Source organism: Lontra canadensis, unplaced genomic scaffold, assembly GCF_010015895.1.
Source record: "Lontra canadensis isolate GAN:19392208 unplaced genomic scaffold, GSC_riverotter_1.0 scaffold67, whole genome shotgun sequence".
NCBI lineage: Eukaryota > Metazoa > Chordata > Mammalia > Carnivora > Mustelidae > Lontra > Lontra canadensis.
In genome coordinates this window covers 9,308,617-9,326,920 of record NW_022631061.1, presented here as the reverse complement: position 1 = coordinate 9,326,920, position 18,304 = coordinate 9,308,617, and the positions used below count along the sequence as shown (strand labels likewise).

The following is an 18,304-nucleotide window of genomic DNA, read 5'->3' as shown; positions in this document are numbered from 1 at the left end:
GGAAGTCTACTTATCCCAATCCCTCTTCCTCTCCTCTCCTTCCTACCCCCTGCCCGGTGGAGCTCTCTCTTGTTCACTTGCTTGCTCTCACTCTCTCCCAAATAAATAAATAAAATCTTAAAAAAATATATTACCTACAAAGTTGTCAGTGACCAATAGACTAAACGATAATGGTGTTATTTACATTAAAAATAGAAACTATTAACACCAGTGGGTTCCTTATTGATCAGGTGGCAATGGGAAATGTGTGGGAGCAGGTCTCATGGCCTGGGCAGCACTATCTGCTTCCAAAACACATCCTAAGAATAAACCTTATAGATTCCCATTATTTAATCCTGTTTTAGCACGATTAGAAAGGGACACCGTAAGGGGAGAGAGAAGTGCAAATCTCCTACATCATGTAGTATTGGGGATGACGGCGGGGTGGGGGTGGTGGGGAGTAAAGTTCAGGAATCATTAAATATATGTGACTGCCTGCTTGTCACCGTGTGGAGAAAAGAGCAACCAGGGAAAATACAGTCAATCTCCTCTAGAATAAACCTTTTATTAACGGTCACTGAAAAAAAATTAATGTTCTCTGCCGTCAGTACTCAGTGACCCTTTGAGAGATTTCTTTTAAAATTTCAGGTATGTTCGAGGTGTCAAATACACACCAGATTTTTAAAGTCTTGGTGCAAAACAAAAGAAGGAAAATATCTTATTAATAAATTTTGTATTGCTTATATCTCAGAATAAAATTTTAGATACATTGGATTAAGTTAAAATCTGTTATTGAAATTAATTTCACCTGTTTCTTTTTTCCTTTTTTAAAAATGTGTCTATTAGAAAATTTAAAATTACACATATTTTTCCACTGTATTTCTTGGGACTGTACTGCATTACACTGAGAAAAATTGATGTCTGTACTCAGTGGGCAAGGTAATCAAGCCGAGCCGAGCATTTAATGTGAAACATATGCACATAAGTACAGAAAGTTACTCAAATTTAAACATCTTCAGAAACAACCGATTTCTTTCTTAAATATGTTTGTTACATCCTACAGTGAGACTCATATCTTGAGTGGTAGGGAAAATAATCAACGTGGACTTTGAATTTGTCAACATTTGGGTGATCCATTAATTTGGGGAACTTAATTAAGCCTTGGGAGGGGGAACTTACATGTACAGAATTTAGGAATTTTTAAGCTAAAATCAGAGATCTGTTTATTCTATGACTAATTAGTTACTTCAAATTTGAATAGAGTTACAATTAGGTTGTCATGGCAACATTTTTATTACACCTGACATTTTCAAAGTACTGTTGCCTACCTGATAAGCCCATAGAATATGCTGCAAAGAAGTTCTTCTGTTTGAAATAACTATTACTCTGGCCATCCATTTAAAAGGATACTAAAATAGGGGTGCGTGGATGGCTCAGTTTGTTGAGCATCTGACTCTTGGTTTTAACTCAGGTCATGGTCCTGAGATGGAGCTCTGCGTTTGGGAGTCTGTGCTCCGTCAGGAGTCTGCTTGAGGATTATCTCTCTCCCTAACTTGTACTATCTCTCTCTCTCTTTAAAATAAATACATACATCTTTTAAAAATATTTTAAAATAACTTTTGTAAATAATCTTTGTCAGCTTTCACAACATTAAACAAAACAGATTTATAGAATGGACAGCAAGAATAGACTGTTACTATTAAAACAAAAGATGTTTAGTGCTATTTTATCTAAATGGATTCACTGTGATGTTAACTTGAGAATTCATATATTCACAATAGATTTCATTTGTGGTTATTCTGTGAAGAGGATTTTTAAATCAAATCTCATTTTAGGGTATAAAACCAACCTTTCCTGGCCTAAGAGAGACTAGCTAATTGCGTGTTTTATAGCTATTATAGAGACCCAGGAAATTAATTCTTAGTACTTTACCTTGATAAAGTCACAGTCTATCTTTCTCTTCAAAAGTTCTTTGTCTTTAAAAAAAAAAAAAAATTCTTTGTCTTCATACTTTGCTGGTGCCATAGACTGAACCTTTGTGCTCTACTCTACCCCTTCAATTCATAGGTTGAAACCTAATCCCCAAAGTGATGACATTTGGAGGTGAAGTCTTTGGGAAGTGATTAGGTTAAGGATGGACCTGTCATGAATGGGATTAGTGCCCTGACGAAAGAGGCCCCAGAGAGATCCCTCTCCCCTCTACCTAGCTTAGAGTCAAAAGACTGTGAACCCAGAAGTCGTTTCTCAGCCTCCAGAACTATGAACAATAAATATGTGTTGTTTATAATCCCCCCAGTCTTCGATAGTTGGGTATTGCCATCTGAGTTGAAAAAGATAGTTTCATTATTGATTGAAAATTTATAATTAATAAAATCCATGGCCAGATACCTTCAGTCACACAGTTCTTATACCTTAGAGATAAGAGGGATTCAAGATGGTAAAGAAGATTGGTCACCTGCTGAGTTTTTTCTGACAGGAGAAGGGATAAATAACAGGATTGGTAAGTAAATGTATACAGTTAGTATATTAAGCTAGGAACCAATCATCTGATATTTAAATTTCTAAGTGCATCCTTCTCTTTGATGTGAAAACAAATAATTTCCATACCAAAACTATAAAATTAATTCTACCATACTTGAAAAATAGGAATGAGAAAATTGTATGAAATACTTTTTCTTGGGGGTGGGAGTAGTAACTTACCCTCTCGAAGTCTAAAAAGCATAAATAAGCAGCTCCTTCTAAAACTAAACTAAACAGCACTCCCCCCAAAAAAGTTATGTGAATTTTTAAATTTATTTTATTCTTTGTGGATTGTCTGTTAAAACACAGTTTTACCGTCAACATGTTGTTGACACTTCAAGTCTTATACATAAGCTGGGGCTCAGTGTTTTATCTCACTGTTTACGTAAGTCAGGAGAGTAGAATTGTAAGAATCCAGCCAAAGTCAGAAATTAGTAATTAAAATTGAAACAAAATTACCTAGTTCCTTTTTCCTATATCAGTATCAAGTTTATTTATTGAGAAAATAATTTTCTCCAAATTCATAAGACGAGTAATAAAGCCAGTCATATAGCGTGCTATATATCTTTGACTTCTTTTACAAGGATAACTAATTGTTTGGTCTTCTTTTTTAGCCCTCAGCTACATGTTTAGACTCAGCTTCTACCTCCATGCTAAACAGCAGTATTAAAGCTGTAAAATAACAAAGGCATGATTTTGAAAGCAGTAGATAAATTGTGTCTTTCCACTGTGACTATTTATATATTTACTCATTCATTCTAAAAATATTTCTCAAGAATCTTCTTTGTACCAGAAACTCTGCAACACATTAGCTACAGAGATAAATAATGTCAAGAAGGTAAGAAGGTGTACAGAAGTAAATATGTCAATAAGGAATTAACTGTGATATTATTCATTATGATTGATGCTGGTATATGTATATCCAGAGAAAGCCCACCACTGTGAATCTTTCTTTCTTTCATTCCAAGAAAGCTGGCCAGAGTAGGAGAAGATGGCATGGTTGTTCGAGTGGCTGAATGAGGAGGTGGCATGTTTGGGACAGAGGACTATGGAGCTTAGAATGTCTGCATGAAGGGAAGAGAAGTGCATGATGGAAGAAGATAGAATTTCTCATTCACTAGTTGCTTCACATACAAATTTTGCTTTCCTCCCTTAACTAGTAATTTCACAGTGATTACTGATTATCAGTAATATTCTTAAACATTAATTCCATACCCTTCACAAGGACAAGATGATATGTACTTTGTACTTATTAACATCTTTCCAGTGTAATACAACGGATAGCTTATGATGCTTTGGATTTCCTTCAAATCTGGGTATCGGACAGCATCTGGATGCTGACATTTAGTACTGTAAAGTGTTATCACCCTTTAGATAATGAGAGAATGTTCCAGGATGTTCAACCCAAATCATATTCTCTACTTTACAAATTTAGGTCCCTTCTGAGGTCAATACTGCAGTGACACTGTGAAAAACTACCTCAAAAGAGACTCCCAGGGTTTTGTTTCTGTTTTTAAGATTTTATTTATTCATTTGATAAAGAGAGACACAGTGAGAGAGGGAACACAAGAAAGGGAGGTGGGAGAGGGAGAAGAAGGCTTCCCGCTGAGCAGGGAGCCTGATAGGGCTCGATCCCAGGACCCTGGGATCATGACCTGAGCTGAAAGCAGATGCTTAATGACTGAGCCACCCAGGCGCCCCTCCCAGTGTTTTTCCTCCCAGTACTTCCTGCCTCCATAATATCTCAGCAATGAAGCATAGCTGGAAGGCAGGCAGGGACAAGGGGGGATCCACCCCACCCTAAGAGGGAACCACCCTTAAAAGGATTTTATACCTTAACAATGTATTACTTAGTTTTGAGTTTTATAAAAATGGTATTAAGAGATGAAACTATGGAAAAAGAAAAGCATAGGAATGATCAATACAAGATTCAGAACAGTGTCACCCATGGAAGAAGACAAGTGGGATAGGTGAAAAACTTCGAGGCATATGGATGTTGTTGGCTGCGTTCTAGTCCTGGGTTAGGTAGAGGGTTCACAGGTATTCATTATATGTAATTATTATTCTTTAAAACTTGCATGTGTTATATATTATTTTGTTTGTATCTAATAGTATGTCAAAAAAGACAATGAAGAGATATGTAATAAAACGAAGAAATGTCAAAAAAAAAAAAAAAGGATTTTATACCACCCTGGAAGGAGCCCTCCATCCTTTCCCATGTGATAGATGACAAAAACCTGATTGGATGACAGGTTTATGGAGGGTTAATCAGATTAAAAGAACCTGCCAACAAGCCCATAAAAGCCCCTACACTTAGAAACTCCTGAGGCAACCCTCTTGGGTTCTCTCCCTCTTTGGAAGCTTTGTACTGTCGCTCAATAAACTTTACTATTGGTCAATAAACTCTGCTTTGCTCTTCGTCTGGTCTACCTCTTCTTTGTCTGATCCAGCTCTTCTTCAAAACAAGGGACCAAAACCCCCAGGCGTTAAAGGAAAAGAAATCCTGTAACACCAGGGTGGAAAATTTTCTCTTGAACTTCGTTCCAGTTGGAGAAAGACATTTCCTTCATCTGTGCAGACTTGTAACTTGTGCAGACACAACAAAAGGCCATTGCAGTAAAAATGAAATAGTGAGAATACATCAACTTCAAGAAATTATGTCATAAAGGCTTCTCTAGCCCTTTGCTAAGTAAGAATCCCGTCTTCACCATGCCCAGAAGGTGGATATCACTTGGATGCCATTTATTTACAAGGAGAAAGAAAAAGGAAGTTTCTTTGCCACTCTTTGGACTTTTAGCTTGCCTATTTCAACTAACTAAATCAATGATGTCCTAAAAATTAGGACCTATAAGTATTATATGTTTTAAATAATCTTACTGTTCTTAAATTCTGGGACTAGATATGAAGATATTCCAATTTGAACTCCTGTTGTGACTTTTGAATTCCCCTGGGATTTGGTAATGAGGCACCCTAAGGAAGCATCCAGAAAATGTACCTTCCTCTTAACCAAACTGAGTAAAAGGAAAAAAAGCTCAAACTGTCTTCAACTTTCAACAATGTTTTAGGTAGAGTAAAATTACTGTGACGGAAATATAAGTAAATGTTTTGGCTACATTTCTTATATGTATGATGCACCAAAATTGCATTATAAATGTTTGGAGATGGTTAAATAGTTACTCACATGGCAATAATATGTCTAGATGATAGAAACAGATAGGTTCTGCTTGTTACCAAATGGACTTTCCACCACTAGAGAAGAATTTAGCAAGAAATTCTTGAGCATTTGCAAGCCTCCTTATAGCTTTCATTTACTTTTACTGAAAGTCTAGGTACCAAAAATAAAGAGGAATTGTGCATGATTATCATTATCTTTGTTATTGCTAAGATTTAACTCTATTCACTATCAAGTGGGGAAGCCCCTTGTCTGTCTGAACTAAGAAATCCCATCCCTATTTTAGGACAGAGAAGGCACTGGGAGGGTGAAAGACATGTTGATGGCTTGCCCTTCCTCCTCCCTGAGTCAGTATATATGTCAGGAGACTCCGACCAGAGACAGGATTAGTAGGCACCTGGGTGCCTACTAATCCACCCTGGGTGGAAAGGCACAGTTCTTTCAGCTGTGGGATCTAAATCTCTGTCAATCACTATCTTTCATCTTTCTTTCTTTCTTTTTTTTTTTTTTTTAAGATTTTATTTATTTATTTGACACACAGAGAGAGATCACAAGTAGGCAGAGAGGCAGGCAGAGAGGAAGGGGGAAGCAGGCTTCCGGCTGAGCAGAGAGCCTGATGCAGGGCTCGATCCCAGGACCCTGAGATCATGACCTGAGCTGAAGGCAGAGGCTTAATCCACTGAGCTACCCAGGCGCCCCTCTTATATCATTTCTTAAATGCAAATGAAAGATTAAAGGTGAAACCAATTAGCTTTAATTTTTATGTGTTCTTTTCATCTCATAATCAGCCATTCCTGGTTTAATGCAAGCATCTGTAGAAGGACAGTCTGGTTCTGCTCCTGGAAAAGTAGATACGCAATTTTGGATCCCAGGGGAGCAGGAGCACTGAAAGTCATTGGATTACTGTCATAGTACTGCCTGAGTCATACTGTCTTGGTTGGGGGGAGGTTAGAATGGATACTGGTGCTGACGTAGGAAACTTAATAGATACTGAACTCTTTCTACGTGCTAAGCTTATTATAGAATTTTCCTTGGATTTTATAATCAGATTATATATGCATAACAAACTCCTAAACACTATGTTCACATCTTGTGATATCTAACGATTACTACTTGCAAAATGTCAGGCAGAGAAAGACAAATACCATATGATTTCAGTTATATGTGGAATCTAAAAACAAAACAAATGAATAAACAAAACAAAACAAAAACAGACTTATAAATACAGAGAACAATCTGGTGGTTGCCAGAGGGAAGCAGTTGGGGGGATGGGCGACATAGAAGAAGGGGATTAAAAGGCACAAACTTCCAGTTATAAAAGAAATAAGACACGTGGATACAATGTACAGCATAGAATATAGTTTAAAAAAAGTAAGTACTGAAAATCCTTTAGAGACAATCCCTATGTACAGACTGAGTTACAGAAGCTTATAAATTGATGAAATGGAATTTGGGGATGTATTTATCTTTTGGAACTGAGTGATACAATTGAGAATTCAAAATACAATATGATTTAACCTATCAATATATGTTGTCCAATACATGTACTTAACTTCATAAGAGAACAAAACTTTGAAAACACTTTTAATGTGTTTCAATTTTTTATGAATAGTGAACACTACCCATCTGCTATATAGAAACTAAAAGTGATTTGGAAAAGATTTACAATCCATTGAATGCATTTTCAACTTTAATGTTTTCTTGCATAAGAATCCAAAATTGGTATTTTCTTCCCAATGTTTGTACATCATCAATGGTTTTATATTCAAGGAAACAATTTTTTTGAGATTGGTTTATCTTGTTTTTAACATTCTTCATCAGATATGCATATCTCTGCTTACTCAAAAGAGCAAGGTAGGAAAAAAATACCATTATTATCCTCTTTTAAAGGAGTGTCAAGAACACTGAAGAGTACTGAAAACCATGTTTGCCACCTTTAGACCCTGTCCCTCTTTCATTGATTCTCATGGAATTGAGTCACATTTCTCTGAAATAAATTTTCTTGCCAGTTATTTGAAATACTCTGCCTCTGGGCTCCTTGTTAAGAGGTATTTTCCAAGAGAAATCTGATTTTAGGTAGCTCCTAAGCATTGATGTCTACTCTGGACTAAAGCAAACTTCTCACCCTACAATCAGTCAACACAGCGGATCCCCTAGGAAGCTCTGGACTAGTTCACGTTACATTAAGAAGAAGGAGAAGCTGCTAATTTTGTTTTTCTTGGAAATAAACACAAGAGTATAAAACATCCTTATCCTTTAAGGTTGAGGTTGAGGACTTAGTCCAGGCCTTTCTTTGGAACTTCCATGAGTGGTCAGTGCCTGATTAAATGGATTCATAAGCCTTGAACTATGTTCAGCATTTAATTCATTGAGTAAACATTCATTGACCTATATCACAACCAGGTACTGGTGCAAGGAATCATGTGAGGAAACATGACAGACCCTTCTCAAATAGCTCACTACAAGCCACAATTAAAATGCAGGAGATGAGGGGAGTAAGTGCAACTGTAAATGTAGATCGAAGGTACAATATCAGTACGGAATGAAAAAAAGAACAGTCGCTCGTAGGAGCGACCAGGAGACTTAGAGGCTGGGTTGGAAGACCTGCAGGGATTCACTACGAGGAAATAAGGGTTGCATAATTCCAGACAAAGTATCAGAATCTGTAAGCCTGCAGTAATTGGAAAGATCCAGACATGGTCAGAGCACGTATGTCTGTCTGTCTATATGTATGTATGTCTAAAGCAGAACTATTCAAGCTGAGGGGAAGGGGTAGAGGAAAGGAGAGAGGGGTCGTGATAAAGAAGCTAAGGGCCTTTCGGGCTTTATAAATCTAGGGCTGTTTCCTGGAGTCTGTGAAAGAAGTGCACAGACGTATAAAGGAGAAGGAGACACAGTTAAATTTGCATTTTGTGAGGATCCTCTCAGCAGTGTGGTGCATAGGTGAGGAGAACTCCGAGTCAAATAGCCATGGAGAGAAAACTGACTAATTTTCCTAGTTTAGGCCTGAAATAATGACATCTGATGTTACGATAGCTCATCATCAGAACTAAGGAGTGGTACTGAAGTGGTATTGAAGTGAAAAGAATTGTATTCTTTTGAATACAAAAAGAAGCTGGCTTGATAGTACTGGTCACAGAGGGGAGGTGGGTCATCTGAATGTGCTTGTGACACCAGCAAAATAGGGACAGACGTTTTTAGACAACTTGCCTGAGATGAAATTAACAGGCAATAAGCCGCACATGCTTGAAGTGAATACTTTGACAAGTTTTTATAATATGGGTATGCCTGTGAAAACATCACCACAATCACAATAGGAAACTCATCTGTCACCCCCACAAGTTGCCTTTTGCCCTTTTATCATTTTTCTCTACACACTTTTGCCCCTTCTCAGGCAACTGCTGACCAGCTGTCACCGCAGATTAGCTTGCATTTTCTAGAGTTTATATACATGGAATTAAACCTTATGCACTTTTCCCCCCTCCAACTTTTCATTCAGTGTCCTTATTTTGAGGTTCAGCTGTGTGTGCGCATCGATAGTTCCTTCTTTTTTATTGCTGAATGTTTTTTCATAGTATGGTCATGCCCCATTTTGTTTATCCATTCACTAGTTGATGGAAATTTGAATTGTTCTTGGTTTTGGCTACTACAAACAAAACCACTATATTTGTATGTAAGTCTTTGTATGGACATATGCCTTCTTTTCTTTTGCATAAATGCCTGAGACTGGAATGAGTTTATCCTATGATAAATGTAGGTTCCATTTATTTATTTATTTTAATTGCAAATTGTTTTCTAAAATGATTACATTTTGATGAGCAATGTATGACAGTTCCCGTTTCTCCATATTCCTAACAACTTATATCATGGTTAGTCTTTTTTTTTTTTATTTTAGCCATTCTAATAGATGTGTCATGATATCTCACTGTGGTTTTAACTGCATTTCCCTAATGACAAAAGATGCTGAACATCTTTCACATCTATATTTGACATCATTATATCTTTTGATGGTGTTTCTTCAAATCTTGCCCCCCCCCTTTTTAAATTTAGGTGGTTTGTTTTCTTTTTATTTCTACTTGGATAGTTGAATTACATATAGTCAGAGGGAACTGGAGTTAAACAACATAGTTTTTTGATGCCAGGAACTCTCTAGATCTTAACTTAGGCCATGAGTGGGAAGAGAGGGGTTCATGTCTCATGTAGGTAAGTGCTGTGTCACTACACAGTATTTGCAAGCGGGTGGATAAGCAATATGATAGCCCAAAATAGTTAATTATAAATTCATTGAGCTATATGTATCTCTGTGACTTTCAAGTGATAATTTCCTAATTGAAAAAAAAATCTACTGGTAATTTAACCTTAGAGAATATGATCAAACCAGGCAAAATTCTACGTAGTCTTATGCTGGAGATTTCTATTATATACCTGCTCTCAGATGTCTTCTCTCAGATCATCAGCATCTGTATATTTCTCCCTTTGTCCTTAGAGTTGCTCATTAGCTGTATAGTACAGATCCGGATCGGGATTTCATGCCTCTAATTTTTTTAGCCACCCAAATTCTGGTTTTTGGTTTTTTGTTTATTTTCATTCCATTGTGTAAAAGCCTATCTCAACTAGGTAACACTGGTGTATATACTTAGTGTTTTGCTTGCCTAAGCAAAGCACCATTTTAGGCCAGTTAAAATGCACCCATCTCCAGAAAGCCCTTAAGAAGAAAATTTAATTATAGTAGTACACTGATATAGAAGATGGTTTTACATACAGAACTTTTTTTTTTTAATAGATAATCTTAAACTTGACTCATATGGATAGCTGGCTGCCTACATGTTGACTCCCCTCACATCATCATGTTATTGATAGCTTATTCTTCTTTATTGCTCTAACTCATTGTCCTTTATCATCAATTCTGGTAAGAAAATAAGGAAATAGAAAAATTGAATCAGAAGAGGGAGGCAAACTGAACATTGAGTGGAAGACAGTTTTTAATAGTACATACAGATTTGAAATATATTTTGAGCACTTAAAAAGAGCAATTTTTATATAAACTATAGAACCAAAAGCTATATGATAGGCAACTCCTAGAAAATGAGTAATTGGGGGCACCTGGGTGGCTTAGTTGGTTAAGCAACTGCCTTCAGCTCAGGTCATCATCCTGGAGTCCCAGGATTGAGTCCCACATAGGGCTCCCTCTGGGTAGGGAGCCTGCTTCTCCCTCTGACCTCTCTCCTCTCATGCTCTCTCTCTCTCTCAAATAAATAAATAAAACAAGAAACTTAAAAAAAAAAAAAAAAAAAGAAAATGAGTAATTGGAAAGTTGGGGGGACTGAATTAAATTATGTCCCCCCAAAAGATATGTTAGGGTCCTAACCCCAAGTACCTCAGAATTTGATCATATTTGGGAAAAGAGTTATAGCAGATGAAGTTAATTAAGATAAGGTCATATTGGAGTAGGATAAACCCTTAATCCAATAGGACTGGCGTCCTTTTAAGAACAGAGTAGAGGATGTGAATGAAGCACCCAGCCATGTGATGAGAGAGACAGAGATTGGAAAAATCCAGCTGTAAGGCAAGGAATACAAAAGATTGCCAGCTACTACTGGGAGGTAAGAAAAGATAAGGAAAGATTCTGCCTCGAGTTTTAGAGCACAGGCTTCTCAACACCTTGATTTTGGATTTGAAACTTCCAGACTGTGATATAATAAATGCTATTGTTTTAAGCCCCCTGGTGTGTATGGTGCTTTGTAATGGTAGCCCTAGGGAAATAATACATTAAGGAAATATATTTTAATAGAGCTTTAGTAATCATATGAAGATCTAGTTTACAGACAAAACCTTTCAATATTCACAAGGATAGTAGTACTTTGGGGTAGAAAACTCAGTAAGATTCTCATTTGCCCTCATATCCTGTGGGTTACAGGTTGAGGTCCTTTGAAGAATTCTTACCAATGGTTACAGGTCTACATTTTCAGTAACCTATTTCCTCACTCGTAATAGCTTATTCCTTATTTCCAGGTCATCTTCATACATGCTTCACGATCTTTCCATACAGATTGAGCTGCACATTAACTAAGGGAGTTATCACAAGGCGGCTCAGACCAGGGTGTGGACAGGCAACACTGGTACTTCCGGCAATTGGAAATCCTAACCATGATGAGGGCAAAGACACTTTTAAGAACGTGACTTGGGTTGTTTTTTTTAAAACACAGAGAGAGGGAAGCTCATAAGTTAATAATCACTGTGAGAGATTGAGGACTAGGTTAGCGATAGGGCAGACGGGATGGGGAGGCAGGCAGGAGGAATTTGCAGACAAATAAGTATGGGTGACAATGAGAGGAGGGAGGGAAAAAGAATGAAAAAGAATGAAAAATGACACCAAGGAATGATTCCCTTTGAAGAGACACTTTATCCTTATTATTCTCTGCTCTAGAGAGTGATGACAAAGGCTGGCAGAGGCATGTGAAACTGTTTTCTCCTCCGGCTCTTTTATATGCTGTTTATGTTCCGTTCTCCCCTCTGTTGTCCTACATGCTGGAGCAGAAAGTGCTGGTCGGTCAGTTAATGTGTGGGCTCTGCTGTTTCCAAAACACATAGCTTTCCTCTCTGCATCGTAGACGAGTTAAATTCATTCCAACCTCAATAAACAGATAATTAACAACTGAGTGTTATTTTTAGCCCAGGAAATATGTTAGCCAGGATAGTCTGAGGAGCTGTTGTCAGGGAGGCAGAAAGGAGTTCAGTGGCAAGGAAAAGAAATTAGTGAGTATAAAGGAAATGACTTTATTCTTGACCTTGAGACTAGAGTGAAAAACTTGTCTGTTTATAGGATCTAACACATTTGAAACAAATATAACTCCTCGCTTATATCATCTATGTGTATAAATTGGCAGCATAGATGAGAGACTCTGTTCTGTGATATCAACTGTTGTTTCTGGAAAGAAGGTATAAGGACACCCTATTTTGCAGGGTCTTGTACAATTTAATTTTCTCAGAAATATGTGCTCTATGCTACGTGAAAGGAGACAGGGAAAGGAAGGGGAAAACAAAGGTGACTATATCCTTTCGTCTTATAAGTTTAACTGGTATTCATTCCCATTGTGTCTCTTCTTTTTCCTTTCTGGATTCTCATCCTAATGGAAGATGGTCCTCCGGAAAAGTCTCCCCAGGAGACTGTGAGGAAAAGTGGAACAACTTTTGTGAACATGCCACTCTTATGTGCAAAAACAGATGGTAGTTCATCAGAGACCGAGGAACCAACCCATTGAGGGCTGCTCAGGATCAGGACCAAACCTACTTCCATTTTCTGTCTACCATTCACTCTTATTATTCACCTACATGATTCAATGGTCAAATGGTGGTTCCTTCAAAACTGTATAATTTTCTACCTCCATATCTCTACTCATTTGTAGGAAACCTCAGTAGCCACCTAGAAATGATGGGCAGTTTTTCATCCATCTTCCATAGTTTAAATAGTTTAAAACAATCTTTCATATACATCCTGAAGAGAGGGGCATTGATGAATGGATGTGGAATTTCTACCAACTGTTGCCCTTTGTGATTCAGAGAACAATTTTTATTGACTCTACCTTCCTATTACCTAAATTGGGTTTTGTTTATTTGCCACGTTCAATAATTTAATGTATTCAACATTGGGTTTATCACCTCCCACCTTATTCCCTTTGCCTCTGCATTTTCAACTTCCCATTACTGCCCACTCATATCCCAGCTCAGTTGCCAAATCAATTTTGAATTTAGGCCCAGAAATGATGTAAGAAGTTAAATCCTGCCCCTGCTTCGCCAACACTATCAGATGGAGATCAGTTGTCATCTTCCCTTCTGGATATGGAGACATCAGAAGTGGTGCCTTAGTAATTCCCTTTGAGCTATTCCTTGCATCCCAGTCTGCAAATACAAATTTGACCTTTCTGTCCAAGGAGAGTAATCAGGTGATTTAATGACTAGGTAGGAGATTCTTTGAACTTAATAGCACCAAGGGGTTTGTTGGCCAATATAGTCCACAGAGGAGAGGCTCTCAAGTTTATCAATCAGTTTTCCTGACTAATTTTGAGCTTTTTTTTTTATTACGATGCCTTCTCAGATATGATTGAATCTTCACCAATTTTTTATCTTTTCATGAGGCTAACAAAAACTCAGTTACTCAACTACTTACTTTATTGGTATTACCTTATGTTTAAATAATTATCATCATCTTCTGAAAGTAAGTTCTTATAGAATCTTTTAAAACATGGGTTTTAACAAGCCTCAAGGCAATCCTGCTGCTTACTCGATTTTGAGAACCCTCCTCTCTGTGGCTAGTTCCCCTCACCCAACTTCTCATGCCATCCACAGCTGAATTTAGCCTAAAACAAAGCCCCCAAACATACACACCCAAGCACCCCACTTCCTCACCACAGACTTGCTCCTAGGATTTATAAAAGTGTTCAAATACATGTTTACATTGAATTAAAACTACTCTTTGAGCATTTATCAGATACAATGGAGCTAAATAGAACTTTATTAGACAGAAAATTCCTTAAACCAGTGTTTATCAAATTTTAACATTCATTGGAATTGCACTGTCAGATGTCAGTCCTATTCAGCAGGTCCAAAATGGCACCTAAGATTTTGCCTGGCTGATGAGCTTCCAGCTGATGCCACACCAAGCAGCAAGGGCCTGGACTCAACAATTGCCTCAATAAATATTTTCACCTATGTCTCAAAATACGGCTATGGTTTCCTTTTACACTCTATCACTGGTACATTCATTATTGATAACGATAATGACCTTCTAGCACAAGGGATAGCTCATCTGAACATACCCATGTCCATCTTCAAGTATTTAACAAGATTTTCTCTAAATCTAAATTAAAATACATCCACTTGCTACTGGGCCTGTCAAATTCTACCCATTATTTCAGACTTAACTTACAAATTCTGCTTGCTCTCTTCAGTTTTCCCAGACTATTTCATATTGGCACAATCCTTCCTAGAGTCTCTACCTCTTTTTTAACACATCATATAGTGCTCTGTATTAAGTTATACTCATCTGTACTATAGACTATGTGCTAGATGTGTGACTTCTATAATTCTGACAGCAAAGTCATCTTCACTGAACTAAATCTGCTTATTCATAACAACCTCAGTAAGAAGATTGACCTTAAGTGAGGAAAATGAAAAATAAAACAATAGGAAAAATTTAGAAAAACTGGTAGACTGGTCACATGATCAATCCCCAACATTTGTTGAGTTCCCAGAAGTCAGACTTATCCAGTTCTTCTGGATCTTGGTCCTTTCCACACTTACCTAGCCAATGTCCAACTCACAGATGATGCTACTGGCTTAATTAAATTGGGGGAGGACCAGGTGAAAATGATTTTTGTTAATAAAGTAGTAGCGTCTGATCAGTTATGCAGCATAGTGGGGCTCCAGGAGACCAGAACTGTTTTAATTAGGAACACGACTAGAGCTATCTCTAAGAAACAGGGAGAGGCCCAGATGGTTAAAGGGCATTGGGAGAGATGAAGGAAATTAGGGACTGAAGTTGAAGAAAGCATTTCTAGCTACAGACAAAATAATTCCCTAAAGCTCCTCAGCCTACAAATCATCCTTAAACCTTGCTATCAACTTTACAAAATGAGCTGTTGGAAAGCATTCCTGGGCAGAGGAAATGAAACCCCAAAGGATATAGATTATTCTTTAATTGCTCAGAAATAAACAGTAAGACCCAGAGGAAACTGTGGTCCTTTTTAAGCAAAGAAAACAGATTGCCTATATGTAAATCACTCTAATACATTCAACTCAAAAGCTTCAATTCTCTGGAGACTCAACTCAATTGAGACTGCCCTGTACTATCTGACTTAGTCAAGATGCATAAAGTAGCCAGGTTGGTTGTCCCCAGAATCTAGATTTTGGTCTTATAGAGAATATGGCTGTAGTTTGAATCTTGGATACAATTTTTAAACTAGAAAATATATTTAAAAACTGAAAAGATGAAGAAAGAACAATTACCAAGTAAATCTGACCAGTAGTTATTTTAATTACTAGGGCTCCTTAATTTTTGAACTCTCTTCTGTTGATTATGTCCATATACAGTTAATATTTAATTCCTCTTTGTGTAAGAGTAAGGTTTCTTATTTTGCTGGTTTCAGTTTTTGGGTTTTTGTTTGTTTTTACTTTGTAGCTTTACCCTTTCTCTTCATCATTTTTTTGTTTCTTCTATGGTGTTGAGTGTTTTAGTATTTTGAGTAGTTGTTTTAAAAATCATTAATATTGGATCCCACTTTATTTGTAAAAATTAGATTTCAATAACATTTACGGTTTTTTAATATTTCAAATACCATGATTCAATGATCCTATATATAATCATGAGATCAGGCTTTTAAAACTTTCTTAAAGGTTACTGGAAGGAGGGATAGAAAGTTTTTCCTTTTTTTTTTTTAAGTGTCTTTTGTAAATGCATGGCACAAATGTGAATTTGAATGTTCCTAATGTTTTAATATGAATTTTAATGTGATGGCAGGAGTACTAGAATTGGCCAACAACTATAGGGAAAAGGGAGGCTGTAACTCAGTGTGCCTGAAGAGATACCCCACTTTCCCCAGTTCTGGAAGGGTAGTTCTGTGACTCAATGTGCAGTAGAAAGATGATGCAGGAGAGGCAGGAGCTGTGGGCTCCTAGCATGCTGCGGGCAACATGATGGCCCTCTGGGGAGGGCTTTTTTGGAATGGCCCTGTGGCAGGTGTCAGACATAGGATGGCCCCTCTCTGAAGAGGTCTTTCAGAAGGAGAAGGAGTAAAGCTGGTTGTTTTTGTAAATAATCCAAATAAACCATGAGACTGGCAGTGGGGTGGGGGGAGGCAGGAAGAAAGAAAAAGAAAAACAGGAAGGAGGAAACGAAGAAATGAAGTACACAGTGAGCATGAAAGAAAGGAAAGAAAAAACAAAGAATAGAAAGAAGGGACACATGAGGTAATGAAATGTTTTAATCCACTTTAGCAATTAAAGATAAAAAAAAAATCCCATAATCTAGAAGTTTAATTCTCTTAATCCTTATTTTGGTATCTAATTGAACATGAAACCCATTTTTTCATGAAAAATCTACTAATTAATAATGTACAATTTGGGGGATGCTGGTATAGACATGTAGTGAACAGGGATAGTAGAGAAAGGATATAAAACCATTAGGAGGGCATTTATATTTATAGTGATTCTTTTTGGGTTATTACATTATTCCTTTGGGTTCCTTATAGGAATAGTATTCCTTATAGGGATACTTTCAGGTTATTTCAATCCTATGATTTAAACAGATTTGTAGTAAAATAATATCCACATTTGGGGAAACTTGTATATTATATACACTCCCTTCTACTCTTCTTACAATCCTGTCTCTATTCTCTACCTCAACATAGGCCCACTGTGTCAGTGTTTAGTAGAAAATCACGTACACTCTTCATTTACTAGGCACAGATGTATACTTTCCAATAATTAAAGAAAAAAAAACTTTTAAGAAAAACATTAGTAAGAATTAAGGTTCACCTAGTGCTTGGCAATGGCAGGTGTTCTAGAAGGACTAAATAATTTGCTTCTTCTAGGTAATTTAACACAGTTTATATGTGTGTATTGGGCAACAGAAATATTTATCCAAGCAAACTTTAAATGCTCCTAATAAAGTTATTTGTTCAATTGTACTGGGGTGTTTCATGTTATAATGAGATTTGAGCCAAGAAGCACAGAGGTGGTTAGTCCTAGAATTCACCCAGATCATGTTAAACAAAGTACATACCTTTCTTTTACTTTTTCTGTGTGTATTAAATATGTTCATACTTAGCCCCTCATAGTGTTTCTTCAGTTTGTGAATATTAATGAGATATTATAGCAACTGCTTGTTAGATCTTGTATTTTCTGTAAGCTAAACTCCCTTTTATTAAGGCCTTTCATCTGTGCTAAATTCTAATGGTATGAAGAATGTTTTATATGAAAAACTAGAAAGAAGATGATAGACTGATTTGTTTATAAAATGCTGATAGGAAGGATTGTGTATGTGTATTGGGGGGCAGGTCTTTTAAAAAGAACAGAGCTTGTTAATGACTTACATCACTCTTTGCCATTACTCTGCAGATACATTAGCAAGAACTCTATTTTGATGTCAAATACCTGACTTTGACCAGAATAATAGTCAAGGATGGTGTTAAGAAAAGCTGTTCTTTGGATTATAAAATTTGATTTTACTAATTACTTACAAGTAATAAACACAGCCCATGTCACCCAAGTCTTAAAGAAATGCAGTATTATTTTATCTATATCTATTTAACCTATTATTATAAATTTGATTTGATTTATTACATATTTCTTTGCCCACTATATCCTTTGATGAGTAGGGTTTCTAAGACAAGGTGATGAGAAACAGCTGCATGAGAAATCATTTCATGTCCAGCCCATATGTTTGCACAGCTGGACTATTGAAATGCTCTTTCAGTCAATCACCCTGTCTCTGTTTTCACTCTCAAACAACTTTTAGTTTGTGATAACCAAGGTTCTTTACGTGAACTCCATGATTTTTTGCTTGCTTACCATCAGAAAATAGTAAGGGCAAAGTCTTGTCTAAAGGAAATTCATACAGGCTAAGACTGAAGAAGA

General features: G+C 36.9%; 1 protein-coding gene across 1 annotated transcript in view; it reads left to right on the top strand.

The window, feature by feature from the left end:
• TRPC4 (transient receptor potential cation channel subfamily C member 4) overlaps nucleotides 1-18,304 on the top strand; it is a 195,341-nt gene that overhangs the window by 121,571 nt on the left and 55,466 nt on the right. The window lies entirely within an intron of this gene.